Below are 17,821 nucleotides of genomic sequence, written 5' to 3' on the forward strand. Positions count from 1 at the left end.
AGGCCTGAGAGCACGAAGACGGGTGTTTCAGCTCGTTACTGCCGTTCTGAGTGCTATTATTTTGGTTTGGGGTTCGTTTAAAGTTGTAAACGATAACAACAAACATCCCAGAGAACAACAACATCCAGAGGGGAGCATCGCTTGTGGGGGGAGGGGGTCGGCTGGTGGGGGGTGGTCCCCCGTGCCACCCACAGAGATCGGTGGCAGACTCCCAGCATGCACTTTGTCTCCCACTGACTGGGAGCATGACGGGCCTGCACCTCATCTTCCACATATTCCCCATCATTCCCAACTGCAATGCCGCTCCCCCTTTTTTCCACTGGCCTCAGGGTTGTACCAGTCAAACTCGTCAAGTAACCACAGTCCTGCAATGTATGTTTCACATTTTACATTCGTGTTAAACACGAAGGGGGCCATCTCATGACCATAATCATGCCTTGCACGATGTATGTCTGTTTCAAAGTGCCTCAGAGTGCCTGAACGCTGGGCCCTTAGTTCTGGGAGGCGGTTTGTGAGTTCGCCGCGGCACTGTACTTTGATAAAGCGACCTCTGTCACTCCCTGACACGCATGAACACGGGGCATGAATTATGGGTTCCATTTGAGAAACACGCCGCTCCCATCAAACCAAACAGCCACGCAGGTAATGACTCACACATGCTGCACGTTTGTGTCTCTGTGGTTCTCCCCCCAGCCGCAACTGCAAATGAAAGGTACAAGCTTGCCGTGTAAGACGGGTTTAAATGGGCGTGATTTCACTTTGAACGTACGGAGAGCTCATTAACCGGTGCCACAGCGCAGGAATGCCCATTCCCAGCCTCACCGGCCCGCCCACGTTCCTGGTGCCGGCGTACAAGAGACATGTGGTGCCTGGATCCACACGGAGCCAGTGTGGATTCTTTAGACCACCGAACACAAAACCGGGTTCTAAAAAATCATTACCACCTAGAGAGTCATGCACACTGCACCCCAGTCCTGCTCTGACAAACTTATCACAGATGCCAAGGAGCATAGATCTGTCAGATGCCAAGGAGCATAGATCTGTCAGATGCCAAGGAGCATAGATACGCAAGTGTCATAGAACTGATGCTTAAACCACCTAACTCTCTGTACTCAGCTGTATAACACATAACACACATAGAGCTTCATCTCTGCTCTCACCGCAGCGTAGCAGGGCAAGAGTTAATGGTCACTAACTTCACCATATGCGAACACCCTGTTTACATAAAACTGTAATCTCTCATGGATGTCTGGCTAGTGCAATATAATTTACAGATTCTTCTCTTTCCCCCCCAAACCAGAATGAGTCTTTTTGTCATTATTTGTTTAAATAAGGCAATGAAATGATCCCACGATGACAGCAGCTGTGGGCCTTTTAAGAGCAAAGTAGTTTGAGTTTAGTTTTTAAAAAGGGTGGGGGGAGGGGGTTGTAATCAAATTTGGAAACATTTGGGTGAGTTTGTCTGATAAGAAGCTAAATTAACATTAAAAATGAAAAACAGACATATCTGTCATAGGAAATGACGCAGGAGCGTTGGGTAACAGACCGACAGACTCCCCAGCAGCTTCTGCCCGCAAGCAGTGAGGCTACTCAATAGCTGTTAGCATGGGTGCTGTTAGCATGGACACTGTTAGCATGGGCGCTGTTAGCATGGACACTGTTAGCAGGGGCACTGTTAGGATGGGTGCTGTTAGCATGTGTGCTGTTAGCATAGACGCTGTTAGGATGGGTGCTGTTAGCATGTGTGCTGTTAGCATGGACACTGTTAGCAGGGGCGCTGTTAGCATAGACGCTGTTAGGATGTGTGCTGTTAGCATGGACACTGTTAGCAGGGGCGCTGTTAGCATAGACGCTGTTAGCATGTGTGCTGTTAGCATGGACACTGTTAGCAGGGGCACTGTTAGCATGGGCGCTGTTAGCAGGGGCACTGTTAGGATGGGTGCTGTTAGCATGTGTGCTGTTAGCACGAACAATTTGCACATTGCACATCTACATTTTATTTTATGATGATGATGATGACGATGATTATTATTATACTGTTACTATTTGCTATTTTACTTTTTTTTCTTATATACAATTATCACAGCCTGTGTGAATGATTGAGGTGGGATTGGCGCCCAATCCTGGGTTTGTTCCCTGTCTTGTGCCGGTAGCCTCTGGGATAGGATCCGGACTTCCCACCATCCTGACCAGGACAAGCAGTTACAGAAAATAGATTGATAGACATATTGCAGTCATTGACTATAAGGAGCTCCCAAGAAGACTCATTTCATTGCCTGCATCTACTGCTGTTTGCAGTGCTGTTGTACATTTGATTTGATCTGCGCATGTTCTACATGTGTATGTCTTTTTCAAACCTTTGTCGTCACTGTGACTGGTGTGTGTTTGGCCACGTTTTATTGGCTTGATCTCACTACCTGCCCAGACCACCTCTGGGCAGCCCTGGTTTAAAGTGCCAGCCTCCTTGGTGTCTGGTTTCTCCCCCACGTCCCCGTGGTGCCCTAAGAGAGACACATTGTGCATCCCCTTTACATTTCTGCCGCCTGCTTGCCAAGCGATTGTAAGTTACCGTGCCAATTCGCCATTTCCATATATCTCGTTAGCTCCAATTGTTACAGTCTGCTCTGTCGCCTCCGATGCCATAACTCCTTTCCTACTGACACGGGTGACAATACAGCCCCGACTTGTAAAATAATCCAGACATATAACATAATGTCTTCAAGTTGTATTTCCTGATGGCAAAATGTTTTACTTCTTGGAAAGATTAGGCAGCTGAACTGCTGTAATTTGGCATTTCCACTCAAAACGAATGCAGTAATAGTCTTACACGCTCACCCTGACTAGGGACGGCTCCTGAGCAGTGCCCCACACAGTCCAGACACTCAAACGCACACTGTGCTCTGGGCGGCTGCTTGCAGTGGAAGGACAGACCCTTACAATAGTTTCATGCATAGGTTGAACAACTTAACTGGGGGAAAGATTTACTACAGTCTAAATAAAGCACTCGTTAACTAATCTCAGTTAAACTTCTGAGCTATAGCTGCTAGCCATCTCCTACAGGGTTAGCTGTACACCCTTGGACTTTATCCTGTGTCTAGATAATATTCATATTACCCCAATCTTATCCTCCCTACACTGGTTCCCGGTAAAATACAGGATCCAGTTCAAAATTTTGGTACTCACCTACATTGCAAAAAATGGCCTTTCAAATGTAAGATAAACACTTTCTGTCAGTGAGAAAATTCTACTTGGTAAGATTTCCTAAAATAAGACAATATGCCTAAATGCAAGCAAATTAATCTTATTCATAAAATGTGTTGTTAGTCAGTTCATTAATGTATCTTATCCAGATATATAAAAATGACACTTACTTAGATTGTCATTTTTGCAGTGTACAGAGCCTCCCACGGTAAACCCCCCCACCCCATCACCGACTTTCTGCAACATCATTCCCGTGGCCGTACTCTGAGATCTACTCAATCGCGTTTCCTTTCAGTTCCTCGGACCGGATTAAAGACCGGCGGGGTTGGTGCATTTCAGTCTGTGGCCCCAAGGTCATAGAACAGACTTTCAGTGTCACCGACATCTATTCCATCAACTGAGATATTTAAGAAGCAGCTCAATACATTTCTGTTTAAGCAGGCATTTCGATGATTCCGCTCTGGTTTTATTTCTAATTTATGTTGCTTGTATTTCTGCATTTTACAATACATGCATATCGTTCAGTGCCTCGTGACCTTTGTCTGTGAAAGGCACTTGATGAATAAATTTTACTTGCTTACAATACTGCGCTTCCTTGAAAGGTCAGATGGAAACAGAATACTTCATTTTCATGTGATTTGCTGTCTTTGTTTTGCAAATCAGACACCTTTCATCCAATAGACCGTACGTAATGAGGGTGGTGTTTTATTGTGATTAGCACAGGCGTACAGCTCCATGGAAACTGGTGGGTCTTCACGTGCCTCATCTTGTTCGCCCATGACAATGAACTTTGGGGTCAGAGCGCAGGCTTAGCCATTTCTCTGCACCCCTGAAACTGGAGCTTTTTGAGTTAAGGGCCTTGCTGTAGGGCCCAGCAATGATAAGATCACTCTGCTGGTCATGCATCATCATTTGTGTCCTGCGATGCACTGGCGTCTCACCCTTGATACCCGTTCCCTGTGTTCCCCGGGGTCGGCTACAAGCTCGCTTTGACCTCTGGGTAAGCGGTCATGGCGGAGAACCGTTTGCACTATCAGCTGAAATATTCATATGTCGCTCGCCAGCTGGTGTAGGAGTGACAGCACTAGTGATTTATTGCACTAACGACCATAGGGTTGCCAGTTTAATTCCTTGAGGTCTTAGCTGCTATGCAGTTTTAAAAGCCACTTACCCTTAATTCTTTGGCTGAAATTTTGGATGAGAGTTACTGATAAAAAAACTACAAGGAACACAAATATATCAGTCATCTGCAAGTCATGAATTCTGCCCGGACAGCAGTGTTATAATTGTAACTTTTTATATAAAAAAGGACACAGGGCGAAACTGTAACATCTGGCTGTCACGGCTTGTATGTGGAATCCACTGACATCATTCCGCCTCATTCGCAATTAACATCTGCTCAAAAAATTGCGTTTCCTCCCCTCCCCCCCCTTGTAAATCTGCCCTCGTTAGGAGGGTTTCGTTTTATTTGGGGGTCAGCGGTGAAAATGCCGTAATTAAAGCATGCGGCGATCGTAAAAGTGTGGCCCGTGCAAAGTGTCAAGTCAGCACGGCTCCGCTGCGCGTAGCTGGTCTTACTTTGGGAATCGTGGCTAATCGCAGCGTTTGTGCGTTCAGCAGGCCCGCAGGGATGCCGTCACCCCGATTCGACTGTCCTCCTGGCAAGAACCTCAGTTTTCCTGAGTCACGCTGCTGGAGATGTATGACTTGCAGAATATAATTAAATGGTTCGAAATCGTTAAAAGGGGGGACTTTTCATTAGCTGGTATCAAAACACTACCTGGCTCCTTCTAAATTAATTGCTTTTTCTTTAAGTGTATTTCATTAACGGGGAAAAAAGATGGTGCCCAGTTCAGGAGAAATAAAATGGATTTTCCTCCTTGGAAGACATGAGCGTACAGCATTAAGAAAACCTCCTGATTTTTAACGAGTCGTCACGACCCAGTAAGGTATGCAGGTTTTGGTACAGTGTTTTGGTACCTGTCCGCATCTTCCCGGCTTCTGCACTGGGTTACAGAAAGGGACTAATAAAACAAGGGCTTAGATCTGTTTCACCAGCTGGTTGATCATCACTAGAACATGCTTTCATTAATCAATGAGGCTAATTCACTTTGATCAGAGTTATTTCTGACCACTGGTCTGAGAGTCATCTCCATTTTCATGTTTAATGAGAACGAATAGGCATCCAACCTTTCCTCATTGGACATTTTATGCACAGTCATGGTGTGCTGTCAGCAAACTTCTTACTCTTATACTCTTGCAATTCCTGTACGCCGGCAGAGCGCAGTCAGCCAACAGTAAAACGCTGCTAATCAGCCTTACCACAACACCTACGAAAAGAACAAAAGCGACAGGAGCAGAAAGGCTTTGAAACCCATAGCCTGGCGTGACGCGTCTGGCACTGACGGTTTTGACCGATTCATTGGTTGCGTCAATAAACCATCTTGGATTAAACCAATCGGTGCCTGGCACTCTGCAGCAAACCCCGCCCACTGTGGGTTCTGAAAACCCCTTTTAGTCCATCATGAAAGAAACGGTATAATTAGGATGTTAGTTTTGAATGCAGGTGATTACTATATAACCTTTTCCTTAAAGCTTTGTTAGAAGATGAAAAATATGGCATTCTTAGGAATCATCTTTCTTTGACCTGATCTGTAAACATGCACAGTAAAATATGAGCCTTTCATTTGTTACCTGATTGATCCTCTTGGTTTGGGCAGAGGAGCAGAGTCCCTCAGATTGCCGACGCAGCTGCTTTAGTTCTTAGCCCTTTCCCTGCTCAGAGTCCTATTTACACTCTATTTATAGTTATGGTTTTTGCCTACATATTTCAGTTAACAGATTCCTCTCACGCCACAGGAACCCATGCCTTATTCGAGTCGGAATGAAATCGCCATGCAGTCTCAGGGGAACAGGCTCGCCTCCTCGTACTGTGGGCCAGCACCTGATTTGCCACTCGGCTTAGAGCTGAGAACATTTCGTTCATGAGGTTTGAGATTTGAAAAATTATTTCCGTTGCCAGCCAAGCTATGTTTTACAAGTCGAAACCCCACTGCAATTAAGCCTCAGTGGTTTGGTTTGGCTGTGCGGGTTCCCATGTGCGCTGGCATGGCGACCGGCTTGCGGCTTCCCACTATTAAGCAGGAAAACAAACAAACACAACACGCATGTAACCCCAAGGCCTGCGAAGCCTGGGGGCTGCGATGGCTTAGCAGGCACGCCGATCTTCCACACCACCTGCCAGCAATGGTACGGTCCGATGCTTTCAGATAAAAATCGGAAAAATAGTTCCACTAGGTGCTGAGGAGACCAATTGGCCGATGCTGGAAAGAAAATAGAAGATCTGTAGGAGAGATGCAAAAGGGAAGGTCTGGTTCTTTGGTTAACTTAGTAAAAGTTTTGAAGATGGCGCTTAATGGTGCATTCCATTTGAACTGGGAAGTTTGAACTGGGAATTTCCGAAGTTCCTTGTCGGAAATTTCAACAGGAACACCCCCTGAAGTCGGACTTCTTACTTGGAAAGTCGGAGGAACTTCTGCAACCCCAACCACAGAATTCAAGATGGCTGCTCTGTGCACCAACAGCAAAAAGCTGTAGTAATTACTGATTAACTGTTTATTACTTCTGACTTATATGCATAGTACTGTTCACCCACTATCTGTGGGCATGTTGATATCACAAAATGCATTATTATCAACTGGTATTGCTAACAGTGAGTTAACAGTGATCCTGGCTAATAGTGATCATTGCTAATAGCTAACCGGGCTGGTTGGTCTGGAATGCAGTAAACTCAGGTGTGACATCATTCTCAGCTACAACTTCAGAGGTGATTGGAACACAGCATAAGTCACAAAGAATATCAGAACACACACCTTACAGCCGACCTCCAGCCAAAACTCTCGCTTAGAACTAACTTTAACCCTGTCCTCCGCTTCCTTCAAAGTATCTTTTACTGTCAGCACCAGACATATGATACATTTAGTCATACACAGAAAGGAAATATCGCTCTCGCTGGTCATAGTGCAAATGAGAAAAAATTAATAGCCTAGAAAATAATAAATAGCCATAACAAAAATATGAACATATTTTAAGACATGGATATTAAGGCAGAGAGAAAGACATTGAGTTAACCACCTGACTGGTGGGAAAAGATTGTCCTAATATGGTTCAGAAGTTTGGCATGGAAGCGGACTGTACAAAAAACAAATAGCTTGTGAGTCCAGAGCTCATAGTTCTGTTAACAAACCTAGTCTTAGGCTGGAAAATTGCTCCTCATTCCCCTTATGAATCCAGCACTTGACCCCATCTTAACCCAGTACCCCAACGCTGAGCCGAGTAATCTGCTGTCCATCCAGGGACTTGGAAGGTCCATCAGATCCCAGAAAGGCTGATACAGCAGCGCCTAATCCATCGCACTTTGAGTGACCAATGAATTTGATCAAAGACAACAGATAATATAAAGGCAGAGGAGTAAGAGAGCAAAAAGTTCTCCGTTCAACTGATAAATTACCTCAGTAAAACACTGCTATAGAATAAAAGGTAAATACTTAGATAAGGGCGCTAAGACGCTAATGTAATAGTATATAATAATATTTTAAGTTTAAGCAATGGAGCTTGCAGTAAATGACCTAACCAGAGAAGGTCAATGGTGTGAAATATCTCCCTATGACCGTGCCTCACAATAAACCATTTACAGACAATGACTGTACTTCTTGTCTTCCAATTTAGCATACAAAAAAAAATACTTCTCTTTAATGAGCAGTGGGGTCAAGCAGAATTTAATATGAACCCAGTTTATGAAATGCATCTGAAAAATTTCTGTAATTGATATTCAATATGCCTCTGCAGTCTCTGGATAACACCACAAAGCGTAAACACTTGCATATCTCGGTTCATAACAGGAAATAAAATCTAATTTACGCACTGTCTGCAGGACACACCTACTTTTAATAACTACTTAGACTTTGCCCAGCAAACCTCATTTGCAAAATAGGAAATTAGCCAATTATCCCCGCATTTAATGAGCAACATATTTTCTAAAATCTCAGCGAACACTTATTGCCTCTCAGTAATGTTGGCAGCCTCTTTTTTGCTCTGTGTTTTATTATTTCTTATAGGCTAATTAAGAGATTAGCCACTATAGAAATTCCTCTGGTTTCCCAATAGGTTTAAAACCTCCTCTTTTGTGTGCTTCCAAATTACTTCTCAGTGTTTTTCCTCGATATCGAACCACCGTTCCATTGCAGCTACAGCTATTTTCCTGGTGTCGCTGCTTACTGGGCCAGCTGGCAGCATGCAGGGAGAAAAAGGGTCTCCGCTTTAAACTGTTGCGAGATTTGCGAGGCATGTTTTGAATTTCGCAGAGTGCAGGTCTAGTTTATTTATCGTGATTTCTCTTTGACCGGGACTGGGAAGCAGTACTGAGAAATCTCGGGGTCTGCTGTCCTAAACGGGATGGTTTCCATTAGCAGGGTGCGCTAAAAATGCTGATGATTCGAAAAAACCAAGAGTCAAGTCGTGTGGCGTGGGACTGTGTCTCACTTTTTCTTCGGAAAACAATTCCTGCTTGTGCCCTGGTTAGAATTCTGTATCATTCTCTGCATTTTTCACACTTTCGGAAAGATTAGTCAACAAAAGCAGAGGTGAACTGAATGCTACAGTTTCTGGAATTTCTGCTTTGTCCTTTGTTTTTATTACATGTACTGACCTGAGAGTCGCTGCAGGCTAAAATCTTTGCTCACTGATCAATGTCCCTCTAAACTGGGCCACCATTGAACAGCTCCGGTTGGTTTAATGCTGCGTTTCCAGTAGTCCAAGCATTTCCCCATGCATGCTAGGTAAAGTATCCGCAACCAAAGTATTGACGTAAGGTCATCACCGTACTAGTGGAGTTTACACTTTAATCATTGTGGCACTTTCTCTAGTTCTAGGTGTGAAATAAACAGGCTGCAATCCAGTCAGCTCACTTTGTGAACTCATTCATGGTTCTACATCACATAAAGGTTGTCACTAAGGTGACTTGTACACATCAACCGTTTTGTTGGATTTTGGTAGAATTATTACTTATGGTTTTTAAAGCACAGACACTCAGATGCCATACACCTTGGGTCCTGTCTACCTTTTAACTACCTTTAAACCGCTCTGACCAAACAGATCACTGCTGATGTGCATGCCAACGACAATAGCAGAAACATTGATAATTACCATCCATAAAATCACACAGCAAATGTTTTGGTGTCATCGACTTTATCCCCAAGAAATTCGTCACCATTCTTCAGCCGTATGTGCGTGTTCACATTATTTGCTTTGTCGGAACATGGATAACTTTTGTCCAGCAGGACTGAATAGATTATGTCTGTTTTTTGATCTCAGATGGACTTCACATGTCTGCCATTTGTGCTGTGACTCACATAACAGTGCCCCTGAGACTACTTTTATCCTGAGACAATTTCGTTTCTGCGCATAATTTCTGCATATTGCATTGTTTCCCAACATGTTAAATTGTGAAAAAGAAATGATTGCGATAATAGCAGTGTCTCACAAAAATGCAAGCTGCGTCTTCAGCCTTTTCCATTGCCTTTGGTCCGTCCGCTCCATTTATCTTGTCCTTTCTCCTGCATGGATATTTCCCTTCAGAAGCAGGATATTGCCCTTCAGAGGCAGGATATTGCCCTTCAGAGGCAGGATATTGCCCTTCCTCGTTTGCATGTGATTCTGGTTATTTAAGCAGAGCTTCCTAGCATGTGCATACTTTGCGTTGTAAGAAATTGCGACCATAAACCCGCTGGGCTTGGGCAGATCGACAGTACTTCCTCTGCTTTACCTTCTCTTTCGCAGAGCCTCGTTCATATGAGGGGAGTTTAAACTGTTCACGTGATAGATCCACCTTGCAGAGCTTCGTGGTGGTCATTGTTGTCTTCACACATTCCTCTGCATGACCTTATAAAGGCAGACATGCAGACATTTCACAGGGTGTCTAATGTACTAGGCCTTAGGTTTTCAGTAGCCCAGGTGGGCCCTGTACCATTTATGTTGATTGGTGATCATCTCTTTTTTGCACAGGTTGCAAATGAACAAATGTAAAAGGAGTAAGATGAGAAGAAACGTAAAATAGAAGACAACAGAAATAGCAAACTGTGCAACGCAAGCAGCAAACGGTTTAAAGGGGCCAGTTTATTGTCGTTGTGGCAGTTTGTCCCAAAGACAAATGCTTATGACAGGCTGCGGAATCCCTCATTTTTGCCCAAATGTGGCCTTATTTTGTTGTCAGTTGCTGTTTTCAGCTTTTATTGCTGTAGGATTAGCAGTGTGTTCTGCGGGGTTTGGACGCTCTCTCCTCACATAATGACTGTGTGTAAGTAGGGCTCCTACTCAAACAGAAACCCTAAAACACACTAGCTGCTTCTAACCACGTTTCACCCAAAAAGCACATGCAGTTCTCCGGCTTATTCCAATACATTTGTTTCTCATTTGCCTCGACAGAATCACGGCGCAATCGTCAGACTTCATTACAGTGTTTTTAAATGCAAACCCCCGCAGATTGGAGATCTCTGGAGCTCCCTGGATGATTTATTGTAAGCGCATGTCCCCGGGTATTGATATATTCCGCCCTGAAAAACAGACTTGTCAATAGTAATTCGATAGACTGACAACAGCAAGGAATTAGGAGAATTGTCTGTAAATAATTATTTGCAAGAAGCTTACAATTTGGCATGCGGAGATGGTGAATATTGCAGCGCTACACAAAATGAGCAACATATTCGATGATGGTGCTCTTGCCTCGACCCAATCATTATGTCAAGAAGAAAAGCAAAGACATATGTTCTGTTGATGTATTTGACACAAATACATGTAGTAGATGACCATGAGAGAGCCCAAAGTTAGACCCAAAGCACCCAAAAAACTCGTCTCAGCGCTAAAGGAGACCGTGATACCCGTTATATAGACTGTGTTGTATTCCTGATCACTGGAGCCATCTTGAAAGATAAGCGTAATTCTAAAGGGTTTATCATGGGAAAAATTACAACCAGACCGCACTCTGAGAGCCTTCTCCTATGTCTCCATCACACGTCAAGATCTTTGGTGATGATCATGATGTTTTAAAAGTCCCAAAGCTCAAAAAAAGTGTATTTTGGGACATGAATTCAGGGTTTTGCTTTTCCATAATGTACCATTACTGTGGATCTGGGTGTAGCTAATGTTCAGATGAAAACACATACCATGTCTTAAACGAATGTCATATGGCTGCTTCTGGAAACATATGCTGTGCAGTTTTTGTCAGTACATCTTTTTTTCCTACTCAAGCTTTCCTTGGGTGACCAATTATGATAAATTGTTGGTTTAATTGTGGAACACATTTTTTCTGGTCACTTTGCGGCGGGATGCTGAGCTCAGTGCTGTAAACGGCATCGCTGACGGACCTTGTTGGGTTGTCGGCTACAAACAGATGTTTATGGCTGATGGGAATGGTCTCTGATGTCCCCCCCGCCCCCCCAGCCACAAAAGTAGAACTTGCAGCAAACCTGTCTTTCAGGGAGCTCTTTACTTAATCTTAGCCAAGCAGATAAACACCAGAGTCCCCGACCACTAATACTTTGTTGAAGTGCGTTCTCTTAAACTCGGTTTTGAACAAGTGTTCAGCAATTTCCTGTAATGTCAACAGCTCTTCGCCTGGCACTCAGTCGCAAGTCTGCCTGAGTCTATTTTGCTCAGAGTCAATATCGTTTTGTTTACTTTTAAAGCAGCACTTTGTATGACGACTCAAGCTGTCACTTTTTCTGCAGGAATATGCAGAATTATATAACTTTACAGGAGCACATCCTCAAATCAGGCTTTGATTAGCATATAGTTTATGCATGACTAACTCCACACGGTTGCGAATATAAAGGCTAATGTTCACGGCTTAATGGGATTTGGTGAGTGTGGATGAGATTTGCCAAAGAACAAGAAATGTATTTGGCATGAATGCAACTATTGGTACAGTGGATATGAACCACTATTTTCTACTATGGGCCAACTGGCCATGGGGCAAACCATCCGTTTCAGGATGTGTAGAATATCTCAAGAGCCCCAAAATAATATAATCACCAGGCTTTTGTAATATCCTATTTCTGAAAAAGTACAACACTATTCCACTGGCTACCATGCCCTCCAGTTGTGGAAGTTTCCAGAACTTGTAGCAACAGAACAGAACAGCGTCTAATCTATGTTAGTAAACGCATCATCAACACTGTCTGCACGCAATAATGACACTCATGAATATTCAATATCTCAGCCCTGTGATGAGGAGTTCAATAGCTGCATGCCGCAAAGACCACCGGACTCAATGAGACATGAACAAAAGACTTCACTGAATGACTCCGTGGTCAAAATCAAGGTGCTTTCATTTTTGCCGTTACAGTGCTAATTACAAGTGACTGCTAGCTTTGAATTTCAGTAGTTAGCATGAATAGCATTGTTGATATATGCTAGAATTGAGTGCCCACTAAATAAATAAAGTGTTAAATAAAAAATTTATGAGATTCCAGGGGGCTCCACACAACCTTCTACTGGGGTTCATGTCAATAGCAATTCCGTCCTCTCCACTGCAAGTGCGGCTGCTCCGGGTGAAGCTCGGTATGGGTTTCAGACTTTTGATGGTACCACACTTCTTATAGGAAGCGGGGTTTGACCCTCGTGGTGATTCCTTCTCCTGAAAATTTTGTAATGATTTGTTATACTCCTGTTTGCCTTCAAGGGGGGTAAATGCAACAGAGGTGTGCGTGATTCCCTCAGTGATCCAGGGGAAAAAGAGATTTATCTTCCTGGGCTTGTATTTCCTTTCAAGTGCAAATGGACAGTATTGTATACCGCAGGAAAACCATAAATATTGGATGCCGCTGTCAATATTCCAATATTCAGCTTGGGATGGCGAAAAGCGGAGCGCCAGTCTGCTTGACCTTGCACATAAAGCTAGCTTTCACATCCAATCACCAGTCTTCTCACTCTTTGTCACTAACAATGTTTGTCCTGCTTCATGGCCTATGGATATAACCTCAAAAATTAAAACAGGAAAAAGCCGGTTTGTCTGCCTTACAGACACAAGTGATTATTGAATATGTGTCTCCTCAAAGCGCCCGGGGCCGATCGATAAATCAATCTGTAAAATTGTATAAAATATTACATGTTTTCAATAGCAAGCTTCCACTGAGCATTTAACGGTTGAATATAGGTCAGTTAAGCGCGGCCAGGAAAAAGCAGAGGCCTGTTTCATCACGTAAATGTGAGCATGGCGTCTAATTTTCAGTCTCCCATTTATTATGCACATTGTAATGAAATTCATGAACAGCTTTTTATTTAAAGGGTGGCCCCCATCTCTGCCTGCTGTTGCTCCTGGCGGCTCCTGATAAATCCCTAACCGGGCCGGAGCCCAGTGAGTTGACGGGAGGGGCTTACGCGGCAGTCAATTGAGATAACATGGCCGACATAACAAGCGAGACCCCTCCCCCATGCCCTGGCCAATTATGTTTCATTAACGGTGTCATTTATGTTCTGCTGTGGCTCCACTCCGGGGCACGGTGGGCTAATGACATTCCTCAGGCTTGCACCCCGGCCTGAACTGCAGGGCTGGCGAGTGGAGGAACCTGCTGTGATTATAATTGTTTTTAACGCTGTCAATCTCCCACTTTTCCCAGAAGGGGACGATACGGCTGCTGCAGATCTTGCCGAATCGATACCCCTGGTCGGCGATGATTGCTTTGTTCTGCGCTTGACGGCTAAGGGCCGGGAAAGCGGGTCAGCGGAATTGGCAAATAATGACCTCTACGGCTCTGGGAGCCGTCGTTATAAACCGGAGCAGGACTCTTCAAGGTTACCCTTCTTGTTTTGTTATATCAAGACCATTTTAGATTACACGTTAGCAATCTAGCCTCACAACAACCTACGATATAGGTCCACAGACCTCCGGGGCAGAGGAGACCAGTGCAGGCTGTTTTATTTCGTTTAGCCATCCTCATAGTTTAGTTTCTGTTTTTCTGCCGGAGAAATTGTGTTTCCATAGAGATTTCCGCAGCAGTTCTCCGGCTGCCCGCCGGATGAAATGCCCGTGCAGTTTACAAACCTAATTAAAGGACAGAAGAGCGGAATTCTTTGTGAGGTCATATGGTCATTAATTCATTTACAGCTGACTCACTGGGTCGAGCGGTTCCGCACCCTTGCGAGATGCGAGGCATGCAACTTTTCGCCTTCGCTCCATTTCAAGGTCTGCCATGCAGTCAAAGCGGCTATTTAATTGCTCGTAGGTGTCGGCCAAGTTCGGAGTTTGCAGCTGAGCAATAGTTCATTGTGTGTTTATGGTTAACGGTGTACCTGGTGATGAACTAGAGTAAATGCTATGGATCAGGCTAAGAAAAATAAAGGTGTACCTCATATGTCTTTGTTAGTATGTATTTATATAGCTTATGGTGTCTTAGCTATTACTTTCCTGTTACACGTGACACGTGGAGACGTTTTTGCACTCTGTATATAGTGTGTCACTATCCAATCATAAAATCCGCTGCTTCTACGGGACTATCATCTTTTATGTGCTTGTTTCTCAACTTCTCCAGTGACCTTCAGTTAAGGCCACAGCAAACCATGTCCTTGGTTATTGTGGTAATGTGTTGTGTAAAAGGTGGCCATAAATCTCCCCAAAGTATCTCTCTCCCATGGCGTTCAGTGGTACCAACAGTTGGCGCTACTTTCTCACTTATGTGGCTGGTATTGTGTTTTTTTCCATAAGATAATAAAACATGATCTTTTTACAGGATGGCCGCTAAGAATATGGTGGCAAAATCAGTCATAAATAGGGCTTGGGCGTTCCGTGGTGAGAACAAGGACAATACAATATGTTGAGGTCAATTCGTATGCTCTGAGTTTCACCAACACCTTGAAAAGTCATGCTTGCAGGAATTTTAATTACACAAAAATGGGCAGAGTGAAATATCCAATCAGATTGTATAGGAGGTTGGTCCAAACAACTAGTGGTGGCAGGACCAAGGCATCTGATTGGTTGGTCTTGCCTCTTATACCCACCTGCTCAACAACCTGATTTTCTCTCTATACTGTAGTCATTTTTCCTTCTGTCCTCTTAACAAACTCCCATGAGCAAAAGTCACTAAGCTATAGTAGGTCCCAAGAACTCGTCACTGGGCAGATGAATGTATATGAATATATATCTAGTTCACAGCTGTCCAACTTTTATTGTATTTCACTCAAATGTAAAGAAAAAGCCTATAAAAAGTAATGTATACGTTTGTACAGCTTGGATAGGTAATGCTTTATTTTGTAAGATAAGTAGGCATCTACTAAAAATAATTATGTTTCTACTACTTAGTGCATTTCTACATTTGTAAATGGAACTTCAAAGCCATAGTTATCTGAATGAGTTATTGAATATTGAATATATATTTAATATTTTTTTTGTAATATTAGTTAATTCATAGTAGTAGATGCCAGTCGATCACAGTAAACACACAGCTGCACACAATTTCACATTAAGGGTATTCTGAGGATCTTGGTGTTCCTTTCTAGACGTAAGACATTTGGATACATTTAGAGAGGGAGCCATCCCTAGTTTTAGGCTAAATGAGGACCGAGCATGTGATGGGGGGATTTTTTTTACTGGGCTGATGAAACACAATGGAAAGAGTGTGATCCATAACTGTATGAAGTATCTGGAAGCTTCCGAAAGTGGATCCCCCCAAATCCTCACGGACCGGTGGCTGGGCGCCTCGCCCCCACTCCTTCTCACACTGTGTCATGATCATTTTAATCGCGTCATGTGTATCGGAAACGGTTCCGAAAAATAGCCACTGATTTTCCCTGGAAAGGCAGCGAGCTGGAAATGGGATTCACTTTTCATGAGATCTGTGTGGCTTTACTGCGAAGGGGGGTGGCTGGAAGGATTTGTTCTCAGGACAGGGGTGACTGTGTAGCGTCGACACACCCAGCATTTAAACTGCATTTGTAATCCCTGCAGCCGAAGATTAAGAGACCTTCAGGAGTCCGAGTGACACAGGCGATGTTATGGTACAAGAGAGGCTAGGCTTGGTAAAAACGCAGAACCTTCAGTTCATCGGCTTTTCTAGCATGCAGATTTTAAGATGAGACATTATATATCCACTGATGGTGCATTTGCTTGCATAAAAACACATATTGTGGTTCTATGGCTACCCAGTGATGATTCCAAGCCCAAAATAAAATAATAAAGCTTTTATTGGTCCATATTACCCCACCCCCCACTCTGTCTAGCATAAATGGGGGAAAGGGGTCCTTCCATGCTGAAGGAAAATACAGAACCCACAACAGGTCATGATAAATAACAAAAGCCTTACTTTTAGCTTTAAAACAGGTCAAATTAAGCTGTTCTTTCATTCAGAGCATTGGTCAATGTGATATACAGACTCGAGACTTACAAACATACTAATATTGAATGCATTATTATAGGGGGTGTCCTCAGTTGTCAACAGAAGGTCATTGGTTAAAATCCCATCGTTGACAAAGTGATTTCACCTTTGAGCCTTTGAGTAAGGCCCTTAACCCAAACTGCTCCGGGAAATTACTGACCCTGCTCTCCGATCCTCACTTGTACGTTGCTTAGGACAAAATATATTTATCTACCTGTTACAAGATCACCAAACATATGAGTCAATGTATAAAAATAGTACGTTTGACCTGTTCTGTACTTACCCTACAGGCTGTTACTAGGATTTGTGACTATTTCTTCATAGGTCGGAGCTGGTGAGACATTAGCACTGGGATTTGTTCTGGTCACGCTGCCATCACATAGCATTCGACTGGCAGGCAGTGCACTCCAGCTCCTGCTGTTAATTACGCGTGGGCGACTAGCTGATATCTCTTCGACTCAAATCCCACTCACCATCCAAAGGTTCAGTGCTGGTCAGCAAGCTGACTCTGCCAACTGTGAGTCAGACTCCCAAATCCCACAGGGCTTGCAGAGTCGCCGTGCTGCGTGTTGCACACAGTTAGGGACCTGCTCCTATTCACCGCATCTCTTCGGTGACCCCAGCGGTTCTTAAACGGAGCCAGATCTGCGGCTGCGTGTCCAGTTGCTGCTTTGCATACAATTGCCATTGTTTTGAATGTGGACACATTGTTCGGGCGGTGAAGGCTGATCTTCCCACTTCTCCGTCTCTGTTTGACTTTATTTATTTATTCGTCCCCCACTTCCCCCCACGCTCTCATTGTTTCATGTGTGCCGCTGACAAACACAAGAAATTTATCAAAAAATATCAGATCCGCTCTTTGGCAGGCCTCGGTGAGCCTTAGTGGGCAGCTGCTTAATGAGAGTCCCAGGGTGGGCCTGTTTTGGTACGCGGCGGCGAGGTGCTTCACCTTAATTGGATCGCCGGATATCGTACCTTTCAAATAGACGCAGAGGAGTCCGTTTAGCAGCCTGAGGAAGTGTGTGAGGTTCTGAGATAGAGTCACATCCTGCCAGGGATGGTCCTACTCATACCGGCGGCTCCCCGTCACCCGGGATGGTGAGGTGAGTGGCGGTGACTCACCAGACCTTGTAATTCCACACTAATTAGCCAAGCAGACGGGTCTTCGCTCCGTAACCCAAGACAATTCCAGTTTG

Source organism: Brienomyrus brachyistius, chromosome 11 (genome assembly GCF_023856365.1).
Source record: "Brienomyrus brachyistius isolate T26 chromosome 11, BBRACH_0.4, whole genome shotgun sequence".
Taxonomy (NCBI): domain Eukaryota; kingdom Metazoa; phylum Chordata; class Actinopteri; order Osteoglossiformes; family Mormyridae; genus Brienomyrus; species Brienomyrus brachyistius.